The sequence below is a fragment of the Ursus maritimus genome, unplaced genomic scaffold (genome assembly GCF_017311325.1).
Source record: "Ursus maritimus isolate PB19 unplaced genomic scaffold, ASM1731132v1 scaffold_32, whole genome shotgun sequence".
NCBI classification, from domain to species: Eukaryota; Metazoa; Chordata; class Mammalia; order Carnivora; family Ursidae; genus Ursus; species Ursus maritimus.
Window position 1 is genome coordinate 6,236,064 of NW_024425786.1, and position 27,778 is coordinate 6,263,841.

The window sequence follows — 27,778 nt, forward strand, 5'->3', positions numbered from 1 at the left end:
ATTTTTTTTTTTTTTTTTTTTTGGAGAAAATGGGGAGCCTAGGTGGTTCAACAAGTTAAGCGCCCAAGTCTTGGTTTCAGCTCAGGTCATGATCTCAGGGTTATGACACAGATCACCGAGCCAGGCTGGTGCTCGTTAGGGAGTCTACTTTAAGATTCTCTCCCTCCGCCCCTCCTCCTACTCACACTCATGCATGATCTTTCTCTCTCTGAAATAAACAAATCTTTTAAAAAATTTTCAAACAAAAAACTTGGCTCTGCCATTTCCCAGGCAGGTGACTTTTGGCAAGTTCCCAAGCCTTTCTGTGCCTCCATTTCCCCATCACATAAAATGGGGAACATAATAACTATTACAGAGGATTGTTATAAAGATCAAATTCATGTAGAACAATGCCAGTGTTAAGTATTAGGTGAAAAATATATTTTTTTTTAATGTAGGGTAAGTGACCTACACCAAGGCTTACTCCTTATAACAAAAACTGAAGACAGGAATTCTCATTCCTTGTGGTCTAATTACCAGACCATGCAAACTCTTAATATAAAAGAGAAATCGTAAGGAAGGAAGGGAGGATGCTGTCCCATGGTCTTAGTGACAAGCTAAAGATCAGGAATTTCTAAATTGCAGGTTCACAGAGGGATGCAGGGGACCCATTAATCCCCTGAAATGAATCAAAATTTTGAGGCAATGAGATACTTCTCTACTGTTATTTCTGCTGTCTTTAAAGAAAAAAAAAGTCTTGGAGCACCTGGGTGGCTCAATCAGTTACGCATCTGACTCCTGATCTCAGCTCAGGTCTTCATCTCAGGGTCGTGAGTTCAAGCCCCACGTAGGGCTCAATGCTGGGCACAGAGCTTACTTTAAAAAACAAAAATAAAAAGTCTTTAACTATCTACAGCCCTGTTTCACTCTTCTCCTTTACAGCAAATATCCTCCGAAAAGGTGTTATATACATTCTCTCAAATTCTCCTTTCATTTTCTCTTAAACCCACTCCAATAAGGATCTTGACCCAAAGACTCCAGTGAAACTAATCTTGTCAAGTTCACCTCTGACCCGAACATTGCTAAATCCCATGATCAAGTCTCCACCCTAATCTGACCTGATTTAGCAGATTTTTTTTTTTAACAGTTTCTCCCTTTTTCTTACTTGGCTTCCAAGATGCCATCTTGGTTTCCTTTTATGCTGATCTCTTCTCAGCAATTTTTGTTGCTGATTGTTCTTCTCTCAGACTTTTTAATGTCCCACGATTTAGTTCTTGAACCTTTTCTCTATATTCCTGTTGTGATTTCTTCCAATTTCCCAGCTTTAATTACATGTGCCAAGAACTACAAAATGTATCTCCAATCCAGGTTTCTCAACTGAATCCCAGACTACTTCTACTGTCTTAAAACAGTCTACTCAGCATCTCCACTTGGCAATCTACTACTTACCTTAAACTCAGCGTCCAAAACTAAGCTCTTGCCCAAAAAGCCAGCTCTAACCACAACCCTCCTATATTGATTCCTGACAACTGCATCCTTCTGGAGTGTGCCTACCTTGCTCAGTCCCAAACCTTGAAATCATTCTTTTTTTTTTTTTAATTTTTGAAAATACGTCAGTCTTTATTTTTATTTTATTTTATTTTTTTTTAAGTAAGCTCTCTGCCCAACGTGGGGTTTGAACTCCCATATCCCAGATCAAGAGTCACATGCTCTACAAACTGAGCCAGTCAGATGCCCCACCTTGGAATCATTCTTGATCCTTCTCTTTCACTCCTGAAAATCCATCAGAAAATACTGTTCTATCTTCGAAATATGTACAGAAGCCGAACATGTCCCACCACCCTCACTACTGCCATGCCCCGGGCTGAGCCACCATCGTTTCTCACCTGGATTATTATTACAATAGCCTCAAACTTGTCCTTCCTGTCTCCACCCTTTTGCCCCAGTCTATTGTCAACACAGCAGTCAGAGTCATCCCTTAAAAATGTAAATCACTGGGGCGCCTGGGCCTGGAGCCCCACATCGGGCTCCCTGCTCTGCTGGGAGCCTGCCCCTTCCTCTCCCACTCCCCCTGCTTGTGTTTCCTCTCTCGCTGGCTGTCTCTCTCTCTGTCAAATAAATAAATAAAAATCTTTTAAAAAATAAAAATAAAAATAAATAAAAAAATAAAATGTAAATCATTGCCAAATCTCTGCGTGGGTCCAGAAGTAGTCCCCAGGGGCACCAGAGATCTTACTTGCCTCTACTCCCTTACCAGTACATACTAGAATTTTTATCTATCTTCAGAATCAGTACAGATGAATGGTGGTCCTCAAAAAGGTAAGTCCAAGTCCTAACCCTCGGTTCCTGCGTATGTTACTTTATTGGGAAAAACGGTCTTTTCAGATGTAAGTAAGTTAAGGATCTCGAGATGCGATCATCCTGGATATATCCAATGACAGGCAGAAGAAGATGAAACAGAGGAGATGCGAGGACAGAGAGAGTGATGTGTCTACAACCGGAAGAATGCCAAGGATCGCTGGCAGAAGCCAGGAGAGGAGCATAGATCGGATCCTTCCTCAGAGCCTCCAGAATTATAGGAGACAATACATTTCCATTGTTTTGTCATCCAGCCTGCGTTCCTTTGTTACTGCAGCTCCAAGACACTAACACACAACTCCTCCCCTTGCTGGCTTTTGTGCTGGCATTCCCCTCATTTGAACCCAAAATGTTCCAACTCCAAAACTCTGCATGGCTAAAGATGTACCATCTTTGACCTTTTGTTCAAATATCACCCTATTAAGCCTATCCTGACTTCCATGTTTATTTAAAAGATTTTATTTATTTATTTGACAGAGGGAGAGAGAGACAGCACAAGCAGGGGGAGCAGCAGGTAGAGGAAGAGGGAGAAGCAGACTCCCCAGTGAGCAGGGAGCCCGATGTGGGGCTCGATCCCAGGACCCTGGGATCATGACCTGAGCCGAAGGCAGAGGTTTAACCCACTGGGCCACCCACGTGCCCCCTGACTTCTGTATTTAAATCACAACTGCCATTCTTCCCTTCCGGATTCTGTTTTTTCCACAGCACTTAGCACATTCTAATATACTTTTTTAATTTTATTTATTTATTTGACAGAGAGGGAGAGAGCACAAACAGTGGGAGTGGCAGACAGAGGGAGAAGCAGACTCCCCACTGACCAGGGAGCCCCATGCGGGATTCTATCCCAGGACCCTGGGATCATGACATGAGCCGAAAGCAGATGCTTAACCAACTGAGCCACGCAGGCACCCCTTTAATATACCTCATAATGTTCTTATCTATTACACTTACTACTTCACTAGACTAAAAGTTCCACAGAGGCAGAGTTTGGGGATTGTTGGGGTTCTTTTTTTTCTATTTTGTTCATTATGTATCCTAAACACCTATTAACTATGCCTGATAGAGAGCAGCCATTTGATAAAAACACATGCTGAATGAATATGTGCATGCCTTTTTCTGGGAAGAGAGTCCACAGCTTTCCTCAGATTAATAAAGTGATCTGCTACCCCAAAAAAGTCCTAATCTTTGTTCTAAATGTTTAAGTGGCTATGGAAAAAAACATTCTTAGATTCTATCATAAAAGACTCAACCCTGGCACACCTGGCTGGCTCAGTTGGTACAGCATGCGATTCTTATTCTTGGGGTTGTGAGTTTGAGCCCCAAGTTGGGAGCAAAGATTACTTAAAACATACACGCACACATGGGGCACCTGGGTGGCTCAGCAGGGTGAGTGTGTGACTCTTTATTTCAGCTCAGGGTGTGATCTCAGGGTCATGAGATCAAGCCTTGCATCAGGCTCTGTGCTCAGTGGGGAGTCTGCTTCCCTCCCTCTCCCTTTGCCTTCCCCGCCCCCGCCCCCCCAATGCTCATGTGCACTCTCTCACGCTCTCTCTCAAATAAATCAACAAATCTTTAAACACACACACACACCCCCCAACCCTAGAAAAGCAAACAAAAACCAATAAACACAACATTATGACTTACTATCTTGCATATAAGCAAATACCTTAAGTTTAAACTTCATACTCCTAAAAGAAACTTTTCCCCAAAAAAAACACCCCAATTTAGTGCTTGAGAAGTACCCTCGCCCACTTTTCACAGGACCTCCTACATTAAAAGGTACCCCTGGCTAAGCTATTGTCTCCCGATAATTAAAGCAATAAAGAGGAGTGGAATGGTCATCCATGCAGAACATTCACAGAAGCCAAAGCAGTTTCACAAAAGCTCAAGAACACTGTCAAGTACTTCTCTCTAACCTGGCTAAAACCCTATGCAAGGTGCAAGAGCAGAACCAAAGCAAACCATAACCTGTCCAGCATCTATCATTCCTATGGAGTAAATAGCTGTTTACTACAAATACAACATCACTGTTTCTATGGCCTTAGAAACCATTCTGGAATGGATGTCATTTACATCTACAGCTTTGGTACGAACCCTAAAGCGTAACAATGAAAAGCAGTCAAGCACAGCAAAACTTGTTAATGGATTTTGATAACAGCAGAAAGGCACCCACTGCATTCCTTATTATTGCTGCAACATATTTCACAGTTAATACTAAACAGGTCAAGTTGAACACAATCACACTAAGCACCAGAATTCAGTATATAATTTATCCAAGCATAATTCTTCAGACATACCTTTTATATTAAATAAATGGCCATTACAGATGAAAATTTGCACATCTGCTGCTATGGAATCTTTCGTGTTCCATCAGCAAATGGATTTACAATACAATTCAGTCCCAGCCCTTACTTTTACTGGTTCCTTTCCCCCACTTAAGCGGTTTAATAATTTCAAGGATAAAATATCTACCATATACTCTGAAGAGAAAGGCATTTTGAAACACTACTAACTCATTTTTTCAACGTGAGGTTTTGCCTTAAGCTGTTGCGTTTGTTTAGAGATTTTATTTATTTATTTGAGAAAGAGAGTCCATGTGCATGGCTGGCCCGGGGGGGGGGGGGGGGGGCCTGATCCCAGGACTCTGGGATCATGACCTGAGCCAAAGGCAGATGCTTCACTGACTGAGCCACCCAGGTGCCCCTGCCTGAAGCTGTTTTTTTAACAAGTGGTAAGAATTTCACTCTCAGGACACAGCATTTCAGCAAATCCCAAACCTGAGCACTCTCTTCACCTCCACCACCCCCACCCTGTCCAAGCCACCATGTCTCACCAGGATTCCCGCAACGGCCTCCTCACCGGCCTCCAACTGGCAGCAATCTAACTTTTACAGAGCAGCACAGGGATCTTTTTAAAAGAGAAATCGGATGCTGTCATACCCCTGATTAAAACCTTCCAGTAGCATCCATTATGCATAGAATAAAAAGCAGAAACCTTACCGTGGTCTAAAAGGACCTGTAAGACCCAGCCTCTCTCTCTCTGACATAAACTCCTACAGCTCTCCAGAGCTATTCCACGGTTCCCTGACCACACCGGCAGGCTCCTACCTTGGGACTTTTGCGCTTGGTATCGCTCTGCCTGGAATGCCCTATCCCCAGATCTCTGCATGGTTCCTTATCCTGCTCAAGGCCTTGCTAAAATGTCACCTCTTCAGAGAAGCTGTCCTCAAACAGCCTACTTAAAATAGTACCCCATCACCCCATCAGTGTCATCCCCCCCCCGTTTGAGCATCACAGTTGTTCATTTTATAATTTCTTTAATTTTAATAAGAACAGAGGTATATTTTCCTTGTTCGAAATGAAATCTGGGCAGAACAAATGCTATTTTATAAGCCATTCACTATGAAGTTAGACACAATATAAACGCACACACCTTTTTAAAAATAAATATGTGGTTTGCGTATGGTTTTCTTTTATTATTTTTAAAAGTATTAAAAAGAAGTGCTGTATGTACAAGAAGGTTACTGTATTGGTACTAGATACAGAGGAAAAAGTATAATGGAAATAACCAAAATACCCAATAACAGGGAAATACTTAAGGAATATATACATTAAAAAACATAATACAACCATAATAAATAATAGTTATGTGTACATAAAAGCAGAAAAGTGTTTAGGAGATATTAAGTTTTAAAACACTACAATGACAAATAAGTCCAACCTTTATATTGCTTAAATATTTACTAATCATGAGGCAAGAGCCTGACCCGCTGGCAGAAGAGGCTTCAACAACTATCAAGCCTAGTCGTGAGCTATCTGAGCTCCCAGGAGAGCAGAGGCTGTGTCAAATCACAGTGCAGTATCAGAAGAGACGTCAAAGGACAGACTGTACAGTTGCCACGGGAGAGCACAGCTAGGTATGACCCTGACTGAGGAAAGGCTTTCCCGATGAAAGGATGCCTAAACTAAGAACTCAAGAATAAACAGGAGATAACCAAAAGAGGGGGGGGGGGTTAGGGGAGGTGGGTGGATAAATAGGTATGAAACAGAGTGGATATTTGGGTAAGAGGCAAGAAAAGAGATAAAACTGAATCATACATACACTATGATTTATGATTTGTTTAAAAAACTGTCCCAATAGAGAGGCGCCTAGGCAGGGCGGCTCCGTCAGTTCAGGATCCAATCTTGATTTCGGCTCAGGTCATGATCTCGGGGTTGTGAGACTGAGCCCCATGTAAGGCTCCACACTCAGCGAGGAGTCTGCCTGAGATTCTCTCCCCCTCTCCTTCTGTCCCTTCCCCTCACTTCTAAAAAAAAAAAAAAAAAACTGTCCCAATGGACTATGTAAATTAAGTGTATAACAGCTATAAAATAACATCTATATTTGGTAGTAGGATTTTTGGTAAGTTATTTTTTATGAATTATGATATTAAATAAAAGCCAACAGTGATACTTCACCAACCACTTAGACTTCTAAAAGCCTATTTTGTCCTGTGGCTCTTCTGTTTCCTTCAGTCTACCTGGCCTTCTGACCAAATACAAGTAGGGACCAGAAACAATTTGAACACAGCACACAAGTCCACAAACACATCCTTCCCAGGCCTGGCCAGGGCACCTCCCAACCCACAAGTACTAAGCCAGAAATACTCAGACCTCCCCAGTCTCTAGCTGCCCTGCTACTTTATTACCTCTACCCCCAACCCAAACACTCCGTTATTCTCAGGTGCCAACAGGAACTCTGTGCTTAGCATTCCAAGCCTCCAGCATTTGGCCCACCTAATCTATCTCACCCCATTCCTGCCCACAGAGTCTTCACTCCAGCAAGGCTCTCTCTGCTTGACCCTGTACACACCACACTCATTCTTGCCTCAGGCTGACCCCCTGCTTGGACCCTCAGAACCTGCTCTCCCAGTTCCTATTTAAATAGCACCCACTCTTCAAGGCTGGGCTCTTAGCTTCTCAATAAATACTTAGTCCATTTCTTTAACCCACAATAATCTCTAGTTAACCTAAATCTGAACTATATATTTATATATTTACACTTATGCTAAACAATATGTAGTCGGCTATATTCCACTTTTGTTTTAAAAATCTCTAAATGTATTCTTGCAAGGCCTACCTCCCAACTTGTGAGGCCAAAGGCAGTAACTTTTATTTCTTTTATATCCCACTTATATCAGTATGAAACTTGGAAAACACATATCCAATACCTGCTGGCTGGCTGACAGTTCCTAGGTAGGAAAGTTAAGCCAGGCAGAATTCAATGCCAGCTGTTTCTCTCTGGAGCTATAGGTTTAAGGACGGTGATTGGGACTTAATTTACATGCTCCACTGGGACAGGAAATAGAGCATAAATACTGATAATGCAAGATAGTTAAACAATAACAACAACAACAACAGCAAAAAACCTAAATAAAAGAAAAATGATTGATTTATTGATTCCTAAGGTAAGCAAGCAACACCATACTGCAAGCCTCCCCAGCACCTTGTACATTATCTAGCAAATAGTAAATAATAATACAAATAAATAAATCTATTTATGAATAACAAGATTTATCTCAAGTAAAAAAAAATACTGAGGCAATATGTATGACTAAAAGCTTAGGCTTTAATTTTAAAAGCCCCAAGATGATCCTTGTTATTTTTTTTAATGCCAATAAATTTATTTTTAAACAATGCTGCAAATCCTCCATATGGAGATATCTTAATTTTTCTGAAAACTAAGTGACCATCCTCCAGGAAGAAAAAAGATCAGACATATACTTCTTACTTAGGGAGGAAGAAAGGCTGGCAGGAGAATGAATTGAAAAATTAAATACTGTGTCCCCTGCCACCCAACGAAGAAAACATTCAAATCAGATCAGCATCTAATTTACTGGTAGCATGTGACCACAAAAAAATCTGCAGGGTTCCAAGGCAGAGGAGAAGTTCCTCTGGCAGGTCAAGGACAATGCTAGGTCCTTCCAGTATAGCACACCTTACTCTTTTTTTATTTTTTTTTAAATTTATTTATTTATTTATTTTACAGAGAGCATGAGTGGGAGCCACAGAGGGAGAGAGAAAGAGAATACGAAGCAGACTCCACCAAGCTGAGTGCAAAACCCAACATGGGGCTCGATCCCATGACCCCAACATCAGGACCTGAACCAAAACCAAGAGTCAGACACCTAAACAACTGCACCACCCAAGCACCCTGGACACCTTATTCTTTACTTGAAAAGAGTTCTTTTTCCAAAAAGGGGACTCAGGAAAAATGAGCAAAATTATTTTAAATAAGCTCTGAGAGTATGTTCTTAAAAGTAAACAACACATATAGAAAAGTATTTCAGGTTCACTGGAAGACAGGGTTAGGGTGCCCAACGTCTTTCTTGAAGAAATTTACCCTCTTCTCCCTAGAAACCTTTAGTAACACGAAAACCTCACCCCAGTTACTTCAGGCCACACAGCCACAATAAACATAGCTGCCTAAAGAGGGGCTGAAGAACCCACTTGTTCACAAACAGGTAAGATGTCCCATAAGTACTATGTAAACGTCCATGGTGCATGCACACCTCTCACTGTGGGCCAGCATGTTTCTACTTCTATTATAATTCTTTTCAGACTGTATTTTAGTGCGTCCTATTCACAACCACTTCCTCACGCTCTCTGTCAAAGCGGGGACATGCCTTACTCATCTTTGTGCTCCCAGAGCCTAATACCGTGCCCTGCAAGAGACACTAGAAACAGTACTGCAGAATGAATGGCCCAATGTGTCACTCATCCTCCCTTCTTAATAGATGACCACCCAGAAAAAAGGAGACTTGGCTGAGAGCAGCCTTCACATAGAAGCTAAGCCTGATATTACAGATCATTTCTATAAAAATCATTCTCTCACTTATTAATCACCTTGTCTGTCATTTCAGAAAAATGACTGAGTTTTCCTTTTCATGATTAGTATAGGTACATAGAAAGTATGATTCTTCCAAAATCTTTTTTTTTTTTTCCAAATTAAACACATCACTCCTGGGCACCCATAAAATAGGAGAAGAAAAGGGAGCATTCTGCATATGAGAAGAAAAAGACATTAATTTCAAACCTACAATTCTCTAAAACTCAAGCAAAACAGAAAATATGAAGGAAAAAAGCTCCGTCAGAAACCATTTAAGGACAAATAAAGTACATCATCGTGATAAACTTAGAATAATCCTCTCCCAGAATTTATCATCAACAGAACAGGTGAAGCTTCACAGAAAAAAGATAAATTAGAAGAGAGCCTTGTTCACTTAATGAAGCCCAAGTTACATCTTTTTATAACCCATTAAACTTATATAATTGAAAGGGTACCAAGTGTGTAACTTCTTCCATGCACCTAAAAACAAACATCAGTTCAATAATTCACAGCAGAAAACAGATAGTCACAAGCATGACAGGTTTACCTCATCTCTGAAACATACTTTTAACTACGCACTTGACTAATTTCATAGTCCTCCATTATTCTTACGGACCCTCTTAAAATATCCACTGAAATAGAATTTCAAATACTGCCCTCTAATTCAATGTGATACAAACAACAGGTTTTGTGTCCAAAATTATATCAAATAGCCACAGTTCTTTTTTCAGTAACACCGTGAGATACGGTGCCACGGGTGCACAGTTACTCCTAGACAATCACCTCCTAAAAGAAGAGATGATTGTCACTGCATCTGAAGTTAAAACCAAACCTCAGGGGCGCCTGGGTGGCGCAGTCGTTAAGCGTCTGCCTTCGGCTCAGGGCATGATCCCGGCATTATGGGATCGAGCCCCACATCAGGCTCCTCCGCTATGAGCCTGCTCCTTCCTCTCCCACTCCCCCTGCTTGTGTTCCCTCTCTCGCTGGCTGTCTATCTCTGTCAAATAAATAAATAAATAAAATCTTTTTTAAAAAATAAATAAATAACTAAATAAAGCCAAACCTCAGAAATGCAGCCGTGCCAACTCAGTATCACTGGAGTTAGAAAACAAGTGTCACAGATGAGCTCAAAATAGGTCAAACTCCTCCTTCCTTGGTGCTTTAGCAACATTCAAATCTCTAACACTCACCCCAGAGGTGAGATTCTTTTTAGTGGTGTCTTTACATGTAGTATTTTCTCTCAATTTTAAGAAGGTTTAAAGAAGCTGGGGGGAAACAGGGCTGGGGAGTACATCAGAGAAGCAGGGGTCTATTTTTATATTGGGAGCTTAAAGTGAATCATTTTGGAGCAATGCAGACAAAGCTGAGGCCCACCTTGATGACAGCTGTTATCAAAGGCCTAAATTTCCAAGGACCATAAATCACTATAGTAAGCACATCAACAGCATGTGGTACCCTGCAAGCATTTCGCAACCTTAACATTACCATCCCCTACAGTCCTTTCATATTCTCAAAAGATGCCTTGAATTTCAAAGCCAGCCCCACATCAGCAAGGCCTGCAAATAGCAACCCAGAAAACTGCATGAACACGGACAAGGCCCAAGCAAAGTGGACTTTGGGGATGCAAGGAATTTGCCATCACCTGTATTCCTCTAAGGGAATGACAAAAATACAGCCACATCATTAAAAGGAGAAATTACCCCAAAAAAAAAACCAAATGAGAAATTATATGAGCACCTCAGGAAAGAGGCAACTACCCAGACCACTCCCCCCTGATTCAGGACAGTCTCTCCCCTTCCCAATCCCCCCCAAAAAAAAAACAGTATTAAGACCAATATTAACTGCTTTAATTACAAATTAATCTCTGACTCCTAAGCAAAAAAGCTTCAGAGCTTCTTTCCTGAACAAATAGGTAGGAATAAGCAACTTCAGAGAGAAAAATGGCCTCTTAAATCATGTCAAGGGCTACAAGCTAACACTAGCTTTTTCTGTATCTTTATATTAAAAGTTCCTGGGTCTGGGGCGCCTGCCTGGCTCAGTCAGAAGAGCATGTGACTCTTGATTTCAGGGTTGTGAGTTCAATCCCACACTGGGGGTAGAGATTACTTACAAATACTTGAAAAAATAATAAATACGGGCGCCTGGGTGGAGCAGCTGGTTGGGCATCCAACTCTTGGTTTTGGCTGGGGTCATGATCTCAGGGTTGTGTGATTAGATCCTGTGGCGGGCTCCGAGCTCGGCAGTCTACTTAAGATTCTCTCTCCCTCACCCTCTGCCCCTCCCGCTCATGCTCTTTCTCTCTAAAATAAATTGATAAATAAATCTTTTAAAAATAAATACATTAATAAATAAATAAAAATATAAGTTCCTGGGCCTGTGAGTGAGGTGGCAGGAAAAACTGATACCTGCTCCCATTCCTAACTCAAATAACCTACTGAGGCTATCCCCATTGTATTTACCACAAAAAAGTATACTTACAGATTTCTGGGATTTAAAAAATTGCTGAGTTTTTTAAAAAAGAAAAGGCAGGGGCGCCTGGGTGGCACAGCGGTTAAGCGTCTGCCTTCGGCTCAGGGCGTGATCCTGGCGTTATGGGATCGAGTCCCACATCAGGCTCCTCTGCTGTGAGCCTGCTTCTTTCTCTCCCACTCCCCCTGCTTGTGTTCCCTCTCTCGCTGGCTGTCTCTATCTCTGTCAAATAAATAAATAAAATCTTTTAAAAAAATAAAAATAAAAAAGAAAAGGCAATGCATTATCACACTCATAAAATGTCTTTCTGATATTTCTTGTCATAAAACGAAAACAAGGGGTGCCTGGGTGGCTTAGTCGTTAAGCGTCTGCCTTCAACTCAGGGCGTGATCCCGGAGTCCTGGGATCAAGCCCCACATTGGGCTCCTCCACTGGGAGCCTGCTTCTTCCTCTCCCACTCCCCCTGCACGTGTTCCCTCTCTCGCTGGCTGTCTCTCTGTCAAATAAATAAATAAAATCTTTAAAAAAAAAAAAAAACGAAAACAAAAGTATTTTAGGACAAAACAAGAGTTCTCTACTGCAGCTGAAGACTTACTGGGCAGTTATTAGTACCTGCATAAAAATATTTGGAACAAATATATCTGCATGTAGTGTTGTTATAAGAAAAACATCAAGATGACAGTGAACTTCTCTAAGTAACATTACAGAGAATAAATATTGCTAGACTAAGGCAAGATTGTAGGCTACAACAGTCCTGAGTTCCTGAGAAAGAAAAGGAAAACTAAAGTATTTCAGATTTATAGAGTACATTTATATTCTCAAAGTATCTCCATATCTATTTTTTCCTTTCGGTGTATGTACTAAGTCACCACTGACAGCTAGGGAGGCAGGGCACTTACTTCATCATAGCTGAGCCCACAGCACAGGCAGAATCGGGTTGCAGGTGTTCTCATGCTAAACAGAAGACATACGTCCAGCTTATTTATAATGCTCATAGGCTATCATGGTCCTGGACTTTTTGGTGAAGCAAGAAAGGTCATGAATGATACGGCACATACACAGAGTGTGTTTAAAAGACCCAGTTACTCGCTTCTGTCAAATCAACATCCTATCTCTGAGCAAAACATTATTTCTGGAGTTACATACACTGTTTCCCACAGGTCACCCAGTTCTCAATATCTCACATTGATTCAAATGCACATATTACCCAAGAATTTCTTTTCTCTCTCTCTCTCTCTTTTTTTAGGACAGTGCTTCTAAGGGAGGAAACAGTCTCAAGTTGAAATGGAAATGCCTACAAGCTAGGCTAAACGCTATGTTCAAGCCACTCAATGCTCACATTAGTATCATCCTAAGTAATCACACCACTGACCCAAGTGTCAGTCAGCATCAGCATCAATCTCCATACGAAGAGCTAAAGAAAAAGAAAATCTAATTAAAGGCCCAAGAAAAAATCCACTTTAATCAAAGCTGCAACCCAAAGGCCAAGGGACATTACGGTAGGAAAAAATCCTAAAACATGAAAAAATTAGTAACGAGAAAAGAGATGTTAAGGGGGAAAAAGAGGACACATTTTAATTTAAAGGACTAAAACCAAGCTAATCAAAAATAACTTTCCAAACAGAGGAAGCACAAAAAGATGAAGAAATAATGGAAAATGGGGAGGGTTAAAATGCAGAGAATCACAATTTTAAGGATATTTTACTAAGAAGAAGAATAGGAAAATAAATGTTTATAGAATGAGTTTATAAAATCAAAAGAAAAGAATGATACATTTGATTCTATCAAAATCAATAAAAAGTCATTTACCATGAGCCTATGTTGACATCTTTTCCGAAGTGGAACAACCACATAGGTGAGGGTCCCAGACTCGGCCAGTAACAAGGGCCACTATTCTATAGGAGTTCTTGGACAGGAGCTGCCTGGGACCCTATTAGATAGGAGCCAAAGCTAGAAGACAGAAAAGGTTTACTCTAAAAACTCAGTCTAACAAATTACCAGTATGCTTTTCTCCACACTAAAATGTCTGTGTGAATTATAACCAGGAAGGCCAGATCATTACTGTATTTTTTTTTTCAGATCATTACTGTTCTTAACGTGAAGCAATGTAATCATCATATCAAAAACACATACACACGTTAGATGTTAAGAAATCTCTGAAATAAAAAATAATCAGAGTAACTACAAAGGCGTTGAATCACCTATCAAAAAAAAAACTGACTTACTAATTCTAAACACTTACCATATTTTAAAAATCTTTTTACCTCAAAAGCTTTTTTCATGTCACAGACTTTTCAGAAAAAGTCGAAAATCTGTATCACCTCCAACAGTTGGAAATCAGTTTCAACTACAAGTTATTTAAAAGAAATCACTCCCCATCCAGTACCACAGCACTGAGATTCCAAAGCAGTTGTCATGCATAATTCCATGTCAGAACTCAACTAGCACGACTGCACTCCCAAAAAGAGAGGACTACAGACTAGAAAAATAACGGCAAAAGTTGCATTTCCTATTTCATATTTTGAGTCTAATATGCTGATGAGTTTGGAAAAGAAAGAGAAGACCTCAAGTTCAGCTTGACAGTTATTTACTACAAATAATAAAGCAATGGTTGGCACTCAATTTTAAAATAAAAGACTAAAACCCACAGGGTATATACTTTAAAGCGGTAAACTTTATGGTATATGAGTTATATCTCAATAAAGCTTTTTCTTTTTCTTTTTTTCTTTTCTTTTTTTTTTTTTTTTTTTTTTTTTTTTTTTTTTGAGAAGCGGGGGAAGGAGAGGGAGAGAGAAAATCTTAAGCAGGCTCCATATCCAGCACAGAGCCAGGCCGCCAAGCTCAACCTCACAACCCTGAGATCATGATCTGAGCTGAAATCAAGAGTCAAGATAAACCAACTAAGCCACCCAGGAACCCTAAGCTGTTATTTTTTAAAATAAATAAATGTTACTTAGAAAGAAGTCCACCTGACCCTATTACTGAGAGTCCACAAAATGTGTATTTTAGGGCGCCTAGCTGGCTCAGTCAGAAGCATGGGACTCTTGATCTCAGGGTCATGAGTTCAAGCCCCACGCTGGGTATAGAAATTATTTAAATAAATAAACATAAACTTTTTTTTAAATGTGTATTCTAAATTTTGATATATAAAAAGATCATCAACTTCACTTATAATCAAAGAAATGCAAATTAAAAAGATGCTGTACACTCTTCACCTATCAGGTTAGCAAAGATTAAGAACTCTCATAATATCCAGGATTGGTCAGAAAATAAAGAAACTGAACCCTAAAACACTCTTTGTGCATACTGGCATATCTGGGAGGGCAATTTATTAACAGCTTTCAAAATTAAAAATGTACAGGGGCACCTGGGTGGCTCAGTAGGTTAAGCGGTTAAGCAGCTGCCTTTGGGATCACCTGGGATCAAGCCCCTCCTTGGGCTCCCTGCTCAGTGGAGAATCTGCTTCTCCCTCACCCTCTGCCCCTCCCCCCACTTGTGCTCCCACGGGCACGTGATCTCTCTCTCTTAAATAAATAAAATCTTTTTAAAAAATTAAAAATGTACACACCCATGGACTCAGCAATTCCAATTCTACTAATTTACATTACAGATATACCATACAGCTGTACAGGTACAAGGATTAAAAAAAATCAGAACCAATTTAAGCATCCATCAATGGGAAATGAAAGTATACATCCACACAATATCCCACTATGCAGTTGTTTAAAAAAAAAAAAAAAAAAGATCTGAGGTATAATTATGGGTATTGACTTGGAAAGTATATACTTGAAATATTAAATAAAGAAGCAAAATTCACAAGAGTATGTATCATGTATACACATGTGTTTATGTATGCACAGAAAATGTCTGGAAGAATATTGGGGGAATAAGCATTACTCTTTTTGAACTGTAGGAATGCGATTACAATGAGCATATATTAATTTTATAATTACAATTTGTATTTAATTTGAATGAATCAGGCTCTCAAATAAAGTCTTCCCCTGGTGTTAAATCTCCCCATGCTATGACCCCAACTTGCCTTTCCAGTGCTTCATGGTTCCAGCCAAACCAGTCTGTTCTTCCTTTGAGAAATCAGCCCAAAGGACTCCTCTCCAAAATACTCTTACAACTTGGTCTGAAGAGCTACCAGCAACAGCTTCAAATATAAATTACTCCAGCTGAAAGAACTACATATGCCTGCATATGCTACAGAACATTTTAAAAGAATTTTTTTAAAAAAGGATATCAACACATTTAATAATCCTCATCACAGAAGCAACAAAAGTTCTCCCCATTTCCCATCTTTCCAGCCTGGGTGCCTTTGGTCCATGCAATTTCCTGCCTGAAATCCTCTTAGCTACTTATCACATGTCCAAATCCTGCCAATCCTTCAAAACACAAGCTAAACATCTCCTCCTACACCAAATATTCCCTAACGCCCCCAGCCAGAGCTAATTCTCTTTCTTAAACCATAGAACCATCCCCTCTTGAGACACATTCCTCTATCAAGTACTCAACGGTGTATATGTCTTATTCCTATTAGTGAGAAAACTCATCAAAGGCACATAAATGTCTAGGTCACTGTGTATGCCTCATTTCATACATAAATTAAAATGATATTTCACTAAAACATATAAGAAAATGGCAAGAGTCTAAAAATAAAAAGCACAGGTTTTTCCTATTTATTTTAATTAGGTAATAGTTATATACCACAAACAATAAGAGTATGAAAGGTAAGGATTCCTCTCTACACCCCGCCCAGTGCCCTAGTACGCCTCCCTAAAAGGCAATCTCTAGGAGGTGCCCTGGCGGCTCAGTGGGTTGAGCTTCAGACTCTTGGTTTCCACTGAGGTCATGATCTCGGGGTCGTGAGATCGAACCCCCTCTGCCCCTCTCTCCCCCTCTCCCTCCCTCCCTCCCTCTCTCTGAAATAAATAAAATTAAAACAAAAAGGCAATCGCTAGCATCAATTTCTTTCACAGGGTTTCAAATAGTCCTTAGACACAACAACTTTATAAAACATTCCTAACTTTGGGTCTAAGGTACCAAAAATAATTTGTAAACAGCATTTAAAAGTTAACTTATTTATGGGGGCGTCTGGGTGGCTCAGTCCGTTAAGCGTCAGCCTTGGGCTCAGGTCATGATTCCTGGGTCCTGGGATCAAGTCCTGCATCGGGTTCCTTGTTCAGCAGGGAGCCTGCTTCTCCCTCTCCCTCTGCTGTTCCCCCTACTTGTGCTTTCTCTCTCTCTCTCTCTCTGTCAAATGAATAAATCTTTAAAAAAAGAAAAAAGAATACTGTCTATTACAGTGAGTTCAGTGTTCAGTATATTAACTAAACTTTTTTTTTAATTCAATTAGCCAACTTATAGTACATCATTAGTTTCAGATATAGTGTTCAATAATTTCTCAGTTTCGGGGAGCCTGGGTGGTGCAGTCGTTAAGCGTCTGCCTTCAGCTCAGGGCGTGATCCCAGCGTTCTGGGATCGAGCCCCACATCAGTCTCCTCCGCTAGGAGCCTGCTTCTTCCTCTCCCACTTCCCCTGCTTGTGTTCCCTCTCTGCTGGCTGTCTCTGTCAAATCAATAAATAAAATCTTTAAAATAATAATAATAATTTTTCAGTTTCATATAACACCCAGTGCTCATCACATCACGTGCCCTCCTTAATGTCCATCATCCAGTTATCCCATCCTCCCACCCACTTCCCCTCTAGCAGCCCTCAGTTTCTTTCCTATAGTTAAGGGTCTCTCATGGTTTTTCTCCCTCTCTGATGACTTCCCATTTTTCCCTCCCTTTAAACTTTTTTTGATCTAATGATGGATTCAGATTTTTATTGCTAGGTAAATTTTCTTTTCTTTTTTAAAATGTTTTATTTATTTTTGAGAGAGAGAGCACGCATGAATGGGGAGCCTGCTGTGCAACTTGATCCCAGGACCCTGGGATCACAACCTGAGCCAAGGGCAGCTGCTTAACCGACTGAGCCACCCAGGTACCCGCTAGGTAAATTTTCTAATAAGACAAATTTCTTTCTTATTTGAACATTCTGATCTTTGTAGCATAATCTGTCATGTATTTTTTTTATGTGAGTTTTTACTGTAGGAATGATGACTGAAATTTCCTAAGTTGTTGGTTTTTTTTTTTAAGATTTTATTTATTTGACAGAGAGAGAGACAGCCACTGAGAGAGGGAACACAGGCGGGGGGAGTGGGAGAGGAAGACGCAGGCTCCCAGCGGAGGAGCCCGATGTGGGGCTCAATCCCAGAGCCAAAGGCAGACGCTTAACACCTGAGCCACCCAGGCGCCCCATGAAATTTCCTAAGTTTTTATACACTAAATATGATTAAAGACCTCTTAAAAACATTTAATTCCTACCATTTATAAATTAGAAAAAATGTGCATTTTGTTGCTATTATATTAAGAAATACTCTTATTAATACTTTACTAATATTCCTTAAGATATCTAGCTTTACGAAACATCTACATTCTTTTTAAATATTTTATTTGTAATAACTTAGAACTTTTACATAGCATAGTGAGAATCTTAGAGTCTTTACAGAATCCTTAAGCAGGCTTTACACTAAGAAAACCCTTGAACAACTTGGTTGATAGGTATGCTTGAAAAGAGTCTGTACTTGTCCTGACAGTGAACAACTTTTCTTCCCAGGGCTCAGGGATTCATGACCCGAGCCAAAGGCAGACACCTAACCAACTGATCCACCCAGGCGCCCTTTTTTTTTTTTAAGATTTTGTTTAAGTAAACTCTATATTCAACATGGGGTTTGAACTCACAACCCCAAGATCAAGAGTCACATGCTCTACTGACCAAGCCAGCCAGGCACCCCAGCAGATGGTATTCTTATAAAAAATACTGAAGAGCAAATTACCCAATGTGTTAATATCACATTACCCTTGGGATTTTGGTCAGCGTGCCAGCTGCCCTGCAATAGGGAGTCTTCCCTTCTTCCAAACTAACAGCATCTCCGATTTTTTTGACTAGGCACATAGCCATCTCCAGGAAAGACTACATTTTCAGCTTTCCTTGCAGCTATCTGTGGCCTTGTGATTTTGTTATAATTAAAGGGACAGAGCAGAAGTGATGTGAGTAACTTCTGGAAAGTATCCTCACAAGATGGGGACGTACCCAGCTTTTGCCCCTTCCTCCTCCCTCCTGGTCAGAATGCAGAACTGACCAGAAGAACTAGAGATGCTCTTTGACTAAAATGAAAAAGCTGGGACTCCTAATGAGAATGAAGATACCATACTAGCTCAGGGCTGTCCATGCTTTACATGAAAGGAACTTCTACCTTGTTCAAGCCATTGTTATTTTGGGTTTCTGCCACTCACTGCTATACCTAATCCTACTTAAAACAAAGCAAACCTACAAAGAAAGAGTACTATATGTATTTATTAAGTACTACTTCATTAAACAATTTCTAATACATATTTTAAACTTCCTAGGATTAAAATTAAAATTTTTGGATGATTCAAAAAACTAAGAAGCACTGAAATGTCTTTCCATACTACATATAAGATATAAAAATGTTATTATCAAGAATTTGTCCAAAAATCAGCTTCCTGAATATCCTCTGGGGTCAGATTAAGCCAAGTCTCCTATATCATCGAACTCAATAAACTATACAATAATATTATCCAATCATTCACTTGACAAGTGAATACCTGCTATGTTCTTCACTTGACAAGTGAATACCTGCTACATTCTTCACCTGCTAGATGCAAAGGACACAGAGGTGACCAAAGCAACTCTCCTGGAGTTGACAGCAATATACTTGAGGTTGCAGAATCCGAGGGCAACACTCCAGATGCCTCTCTTCTAGCCTCCAAGTTAATTATACCCCTTCTGCTACCATGTTCTTGTTTCAGACGAGTATAATATGATTAGGCTTCAATTCTGCTCTACTAACATAATCATATATAATCACATTCCTTAAAGATTATTCTCCCACTACCAAAATTAAAATCAACATATTACCAAAATGCCATAGCAGCTATCATTAATGGTGGGCCACTTTTCCAAATGGCAAATCTTATTTTCACATAACATTTCTCCTTAATTTCATCTCAAAAAGTAACCTCACCCTTAAATTTAAAAAATACTTTGCAGTTCCCCCTAGCTCCCAGGGAATGTCCTTAAAATAAGTCAGAATGTAGGGCTGCTAAACAGATGGCCAACCATGTTTAGTTATTCCTCCCAGGCCATTAAACCAAGCTCACTAAAGAGCAGAAGCTGGACCAACAAGATGCCTTGCACTCTCTCTCCATCCCCTACCTTTCTGAACCTAACACGAAGGAATACTAATCTGATTGGGTCAGAGTCCAAAACACTAATTGGACCTGTTTATAAATTCAAAGATCAAATGCAGATTAAACATGACATATATATGAGGGTTTGCTATCTTGCACTTGCTCATTTCTCCCTCTTTGGGTCTTCTGTAAAGTAGCCAGCCTACAGTAGTAAGATAGTGGGATTTAGGAGGAAGGGAGATCCCTTGCCTAGGCCTTAAGTTTAAGCAATATGCTACAACCCAGGATACTAGACAGCTCTACATGGGTATTTTGGCCAAAAGCCCAATTAATAATAAAATAATACTTTGAATTCCCCACTTGCCATGTTGTACTCATATAAATCTCCTTCAGGAACATCACAAGGAAGAGAAACAACTAAGCTATGACATTCTGATCATTTATTAACACCCCAAACCTTGCCTTTACTCTATGGTCTATGTCATTCACTTGGTATTTAATCATGTACAATACTGTAGCATTTCCTACATCCAAGAAATAATGAAAGTTTTAGTTAGTAACTTAGAACTTATTTGAACCCTGTAGAGCTGACCCACTCCTGGTTATTGAGTATTGCAGATAACAAAGAAAGCAAACATAATAGAAAGTTAGATCTCTAAATGACAATCATAACAGTAAATAATTTTTAAAGGCTAGTACTTAGCGAATACTTACTATTTACCAAGAAACATTTTAAGCATCTTGTATGTATTAATTATTTTGGTCCTCACAACAAACTTGTGAGATGAGTACTATTATTATCCCCCATTTTACAGATAAGTAAACTGAGACCCAGAGAGGTAAGTAAATTGCCTAAAGTCACAGAGTTATTAAGCAGCAGACTGGGGACTGAATCTAGAGCTCTTAACTACTTTGTTAAATAGTATGATGGTTAGGAGTGGACAAATACCAACTGGTACATTTTGAGGCTCAGTACCCAAAAGCCATCCAAGGAGACAGAAGGCAACATGGATCAGGATCTCAGGAAAGAGATTAGGGCTGTATTTATAAACTTGCAAACCAGACACACTAGGTAGAACAAGGTCACACTAGAAAACGGTGCTGAGGGAGAAGTTAATAAACAGAATCATGAGAAACAGCAATATTTAAATATTAAGTAGTTAAAATAGTTAAAAGTTAACATTTTAGGCCAAACTGGTAATGCGGTAGGGTGGTATTTTTGTATGTTATATATACAAAACATATACTATATTACAAATCAAAATATATAATAGTTATACCTACTCTGCGGAAACTAGAATATAATTTAACTATAATGACTATAGGCTTATGGTAGCATCTGTTTTTATTGTACCATTGGTCATAACTAAACTTTTCACGCTAAATCTTTAGACAATAACACTACCTATAGCACTGTTCCTATGAGAGAAAATAATCTGCTTTAAGATCTACCTTCAGGGGGGGCGCCTGGGTGGCACAGCGGTTAAGCGTCTGCCTTCGGCTCAGGGCGTGATCCCGGCGTTATGGGATTGAGCCCCACATCAGGCTCCTCCGCTGTGAGCCTGCTTCTTCCTCTCCCACTCCCCTTGCTTGTGTTCCCTCTCTCGCTGGCTGTCTCTATCTCTGTCAAATAAATAAATAAAATCTTAAAAAAAAAAAAAAAAAAAAAGATCTACCTTCAGGAATGCTTCCCAGGGTACAAACCTATGAAAAGAAAGATGGCCTAAATACATGATCACCTTTCAGTGATTTTAAGACGCCCGATGTTTACATTTGTACAGCATGAGAACTGAGACAGGTCTTACACAGTTAAATTGTTAGCAGTTCTTTCATTCTTAGCAGTACATAAAATAATGGCGCATCTTACTACTGACCCCATCTTAGATATAATGAAATATGTCTTTTAGAATACATTTAATTCCACACGTAAGCATATATACTGATGTAGTTAAAGGAAAACTTTCTGACTTCCACAGGTTTACAATCTAATAGAAAGAACATGATTTAACATTAAGATATAGGGACACCTGGGTGGCTCCGTCGGTTTAGCATCTGCCTTCAGCTCAGGTCATGATCCCAGGGTCCTGGGATTGAGACCCGCACTGGGCTCCTTGCTCAGCAGGGAGCCTGCTTCTCCCTCTGCCTTACACCCCCCATTTGTGTGCGCGCTCTCTCTCTCTTTCTCTCTGACAAATAAATAAAATCTTTTTTAAAAATAACATTAAGATATAAATGGAAGAAATAAACATTAACACCAAATATGAGTGTCTTTTCACCATCTTTCAATGCTGTTGTAATAGTGCACATGAATGTCCTGGCTGATGATCTCAAGAGCATCCCCAATGCCAAAAAGAGAGGCAAATGCCAAGTGCTTACTAGGCCGGGCTCCAAAGTCATTGTCCAGTTTCTAACTGTGATGATGAAGCATGGTTACATTGGTCAATTTGAAATAACTGATGTTCACAAAGCTGGGAAAATTGTTGTGAACCTCATAGGCAGGTTAAACACATGTGGAGTGGTCAGCCCCAGATCTGATGTGCAACTCAAAGATCTAGAAAGATGGCATAATAACCTATTCCCGTCCCACCAGTTTTATTCATTGTACTAACAACCTCAGCTGGCATCATGGACCATGAAGAAGCAAGACAAAAATACACGGGGGCAAAAATCCCAGGATTCTTTTTCTCAGGATGTAATGCATATGTGCAAAAAAACTGCCTCAATAGACCCCCCCCCCAAAAATTAAAAAAAGAAATGATAAAATAAATGGGAAGGTAAAGGAACTGAAGAAAAGAGAAAAGGTACTTAATTAGTAGGAAATCAGAGTGGCCAAACAAAAAAAAAAAAAAAGGCAGGTATCCTAAGCATAGTTTTAATTGAAAGAGATTAAATCTGGGATGCCTGGGTGGCTCAATTGGCTAAGCATCCGACTCTTGATTTGAGCTCAGGTCATGATCTCAGGATCCTGGGCTCTAGCTGGGAATTGAGCTCCGTGCTCACCAGGGAGTCTGCTTGGGGATTTCTCTCCCCTTCTCTCTGCCCCTCCCCCCACTCAAATAGGTAAATAAATCTTTTAAAAAAGAGAGAGAGAGATTAAATCTGATGTAAGAACAACAGGAAGAAGGTAGAGAATAAATGATCCCTGAACAAAGGCAGAAGGAGAAGATGAATAACATGAGGTTATGGTCATGCCACTCTCTCCTAAGAATCAGCAATTAATTCTAGTCAAAGTAAAGCATTACTTGAGGATAACTAAACAAAAGGGAAAACATTTTTTAAGTCTTCTATATTTCTCTCCTTTGAACTCCTGTAGTGGTTTGGGGGGGGGTGTTTAAGATTTTATTTATTTATTTGAGAGAGAGAACAAGCGGGGAGAGGCAGAGGAAGAGGGAGAAGCAGACTCCCCGCTGAGCAAGGAGCCCAACACAGGACTCGATCCCAGTACTCTGAGATCATGATCTGAGCTGAAGGCAGCCACTTAACCGACTGAGCCACCCACATGCCCCCTTGTAGTGGTTTTAAAATAAATCTACAGGGGGGGCGCCTGGGTGGCACCGTGGTTAAGCGTCTGCCTTCGGCTCAGGGCGTGATCCCAGCGTTCCGGGATCGAGCCCCACATCAGGCTTCTCTGCTATGAGCCTGCTTCTTCCTCTCCCACTCCCCCTGCTTGTGTTCCCTCTCTCTCTGGCTGTTTCTGTCTCTGTCGAATAAATAATAAAATAAATAAATAAATAAATCTACAGGGACGCCTGGGTGGCTCAGTTGTTAAGTGTCTGCCTTTGGCTCAGGGCGTGATCCCAGCGTTCTGGGATCGAGCCCCACGTCAGGCTCCTCCAGTAGGAGCCTGCTTCTTCGTCTCCCACTGCCCCTGCTTGTGTTCCCTCTCTCGCTGGCTGTCTCTGTCAAATAAATAAATAAAATCTTTAAAAAAATAAATAAAATAAAATAAAATAAATCTACAAACTTTTTTATATTCCTCCTTCAAGAGGTAGACCTTCACTTCCTTCCCTTTGCCCATGGACTGGACTTAGTGACTTGACTTTAAGGAATAAAATACAATAGAGATGATGGTGTGTAACTTCTGGGACTAGGTCAGAAAAGGCACTGAGGGGGCACCTGAGTGTCTCAGTCAGTTGAGCATCTGACTCTTGATCTCGGCTCAGGTCATGATCTCAGGTTGTGGAATCAAGCCCTGCCATCGCATTAGGCTCCATGCTCAGTGGGGAGTCAGTTCCAGATTCTCTCTCCCTCTCCCTCTGGCTCTCCCTCAACTCATGCATATGCTTGCTTGCTCCCCCCACACAAATAAATAAATAAATACATAAATAAGTTTTGTTCTATTTTGTTTTTTTACTTTAAAAAAGAAAGAAAAGGCATTGAGGATTCCCCCTTGCTTCCTCTTTCATCACACCTTCTGGAGGAAGCCAAATGCCACATCATGAGGTCACTCAGGTAACCACACAGAGAGCAACTGAAGCTTCCTGCAGAGGCCTTCCGCCCACAGCCAACTGAGTGAGCCATGTGAAAGCAGAGCTTCCAGCCCCAGTCAAGCCTTCAGATGACTGCAACACAGCTGACATTTTGACTGCAACCTCATGAGACCTAAAGCCAGAACCACTCAAGGCTAGCCACTCCCGAATGAATGACCACAGAAACTGTAAGATAACAAATATTTACTGTGTTGTCACCAAGTCTTGAGGTAATTTTTTTATGCAGCAATACATCGCTAATACAACCCCATGGCACTCTGTGTCTCTAAAACACCTATGTTTATCTTCTAACAATTATGTGTATATAGATGGCCAGTACAGACAGTAATTTCTAGAAGGCTGTTCTCTTCATCTTTACATGCCTGCAAGGCTTACCTCAATGAACTACAGTCAAGGACTTGAGGGGTTTTTTAAATATTTGTTGATTCTTGCCAGTGCTTATACACTGCAGATGTCCAAAACTGAAGTGATTACATCTTGAATAAGAGCACAGCTAGTGGAGTGGGGTAAAAAGAAAATATTGATTTGACTGATCTGATTTAAAGATAGAATGAGGGATTATAGCTATAACAACCAAAAATAACTCCAGAATGGAGCCATGGGGCCACTGGCTAGATCAGTCAGTAGAGCATGTGACTCTCGATCTCGGGGTCATGAGTTTGAGCTCCACGCTGGGTGATTACTTTTTTTTTTTTTTAAGATTTTATTTATTTATTTATTAGACAGAGACAGAGAGCCAGCGAGAGAGGGAACACAAGCAGGGGGAGTGGGAGAGGAAGAAGCAGGCTCCCAGCGGAGGAGCCTGATGTGGGACTCGATCCCGGAACGCCAGGATCACGCCCTGAGCCGAAGGCAGACGCTTAACCGCTGTGCCACCCAGGCGCCCCACACGCTGGGTAATTACTTAAAACACACACACACACACACACACACCCTCCAGAATGACATAGGTATAAGGTGGAAAAGGCAGTCATTTTGTACCCCTGGAAGTACTGGAGTGCAAAGCTTGCTTGAAGAAAAACAGTACAGAGCAGCAAAGTGCTGTGATAGTAACACCAGAACTTACTTCATTATTCAGGAAAAAGTACAAGCCACTTGACTAAGAACGATTAATTTTACATGTGTTTCTCAAACTGTTCTATAGAATATTAGTTCCCATAAGAAGGCCAAACGTACTCGTTGGGGAAGGAAAAAAACAAAATAAACAACAACCCAAACAAACAAACCCTTCTGTAAACTACACGATGTTTCTGAGCCTTTAAGGTGTTAATGCACATTGTAAATTTACTTGAGGGTGGGGGGAATGGGTAACTGGGTGATAAGCATTAAGGAGGGCACTGGAGTTAATGAGCACTGGGTGTTATATGCAAATGATGAATCACTAAATTCTATCCCTGAAACTAATAATACAGTATATGCTAACTAACATGAATTTAAATAAAGAATAAAAAATAGGGACACCTGGGTGGCTCAGTCTGTTAAGCGTCTGCCTTCAGCTCAGGTCATGATCCCAGGGTCCTAGGATCGAGTCCCAGGTCAGGCTCCTTGCCCAGTGGGGAGCCTGCTTCTCCCTTTGCCGTTCCCCCTGCTTGTGTTCTCTCTCTCTCTCTGACAAATAAATAAATTCAATCTTTAAAAAAAAGAATAAAAAATAATAATAAACATAAATTTACTTGACCTCAAAACACTTAAAATATTTGTAGCATATTAGTATGCCATGAATATAGTTTGGGAAACAAGGACTTGGTAGGCAGGAAGGTAGACCACATAGGTAGATTCCCAGGAAAAATACAAGACAGATGTAATAATATGATCTCACCTAAAAAAGCAATCTTAACTGACTACCATTTATGACAATGTAGTTTCTTAAAGCAAAATAAACTGATGGGTAAGCTATCAAAAGCAACAACAGCCATACCAGATGTCAGGAAAAATAAAGATGGGAAAAACATGACAGGATATAACAGCAGAAAAAAAAATCCCCTCCCATAGGCCATGGCTCAGAATGCCTCCCATTCCCATAGCTTCTACTGTGTACCTCAATGAGATCTGGCTTGAACAGGTGAGCACCCTGCCATCTGGGAGGCTGGTAGATAGCTTAAGAAGTGGTCTGACTCCAAACCCTTAACCAATAGTCCTAGCAGATCTTCTCTCTTGGGAAATGTTAATTAAATATACAACAAGTCCTTAGTAAAGGAAGTAGGAGCAGAAGCGGAAACAGAGGCATAAAGACACAAAGAAACCAGAGATAAAACAGCTGAGTGAATAGTAGAGGACTGGGTGGGCCATCCATGCCTGTTCAGTGTCTTGTGCAGAAGAATACCCGCCTTCAGTAAAAAATATTTAAGTTAGTATAATACTATCCAATCTGAACAACTTTACGTGGTGACCCAACCTGAGAGAGCGGGATCGCAAATTGATGATAACCCTTCAGTCACTTAAGTGACCCACTCATAAGGAAAGAAGAGGGGAGGGAAAGAGGAATGAAGGGTAGAGGAACACAGGTACTAGGTTTAAAAAGGAGCATCCGGTTTAAATTCACCTGAATAATGTCTTCATATAACAAACATCTTTTTTTTTTTTTAAGATTTTATTTATTTATTTGACAGAGAGAGACACAGCAAGAGAGGGAACACCAGCAGGGAGAGTGGGAGAGGGAGAAGCAGGCTTCCCCCTGAGCAGCGAACCTGATGCGGGGCTCAATCCTAGGACCCTGGGATCACGACCTGAGCCGAAGGCAGACACAACAAATGAGCGACCCAGGCGCCCCAACAAACATCATTTTAAATCAGTGGTCAGCCTTTGCTTCTCATTAGGAATCAAGCAAAATTGTTGTAGCATGGATACATCTCCCCAGTGCAACCAGGTTCTGCCCAGGGAGGGAAAGGTTTCCAGAGTGTTCCCAGGCAGCTGCTCTGAATTCATACATGCAGACACTTGCCCACATTCTCACCTGCTCACTCCCCCCAAATTTATTCACCCCACATACATTAAGTGCCACCACCAGTCCACTAACTCTGCTCCCCACCTCCAGAAGTAAGGGGGTCAGGAATCAGACCTCTGGGAGCCCGGTGAACATGTACAAGGGTCAATGAATGTGTACATGCACGCTCTGCTGATTATGTGTGTGGCCATGTGTGCTACAATGAATGGGTTTTTGCAGGAGGGGCTCTCCCCTGCTGCTCTAAGACACTGTCTAGAGATGCTGCATGGCCAGGCTTGCTCACAAGCTCTCTTTCAGGTTAGTCCAGGCCCATAATGTCAACATTGTCCCCTCTGGAGTGGTGTCCTTATGCTACACAAAGCCTGCGCAACCATACACAGCCCTGGCACCATGGTATGTCTCAACAAACC

The 27,778-nt window shown here is 40.7% G+C and overlaps 1 protein-coding gene and 1 pseudogene across 1 annotated transcript in view; one reads left to right on the top strand and one right to left on the bottom strand.

Annotated features, from left to right (window-relative positions):
* The window catches only part of RERE (arginine-glutamic acid dipeptide repeats), a 409,222-nt gene that overhangs the window by 376,206 nt on the left and 5,238 nt on the right, over nt 1–27,778 (bottom strand). The gene's annotated exons all lie outside the window — the stretch shown is intronic.
* On the top strand, nt 22,132–22,968 carry LOC121106400 (annotated as a pseudogene).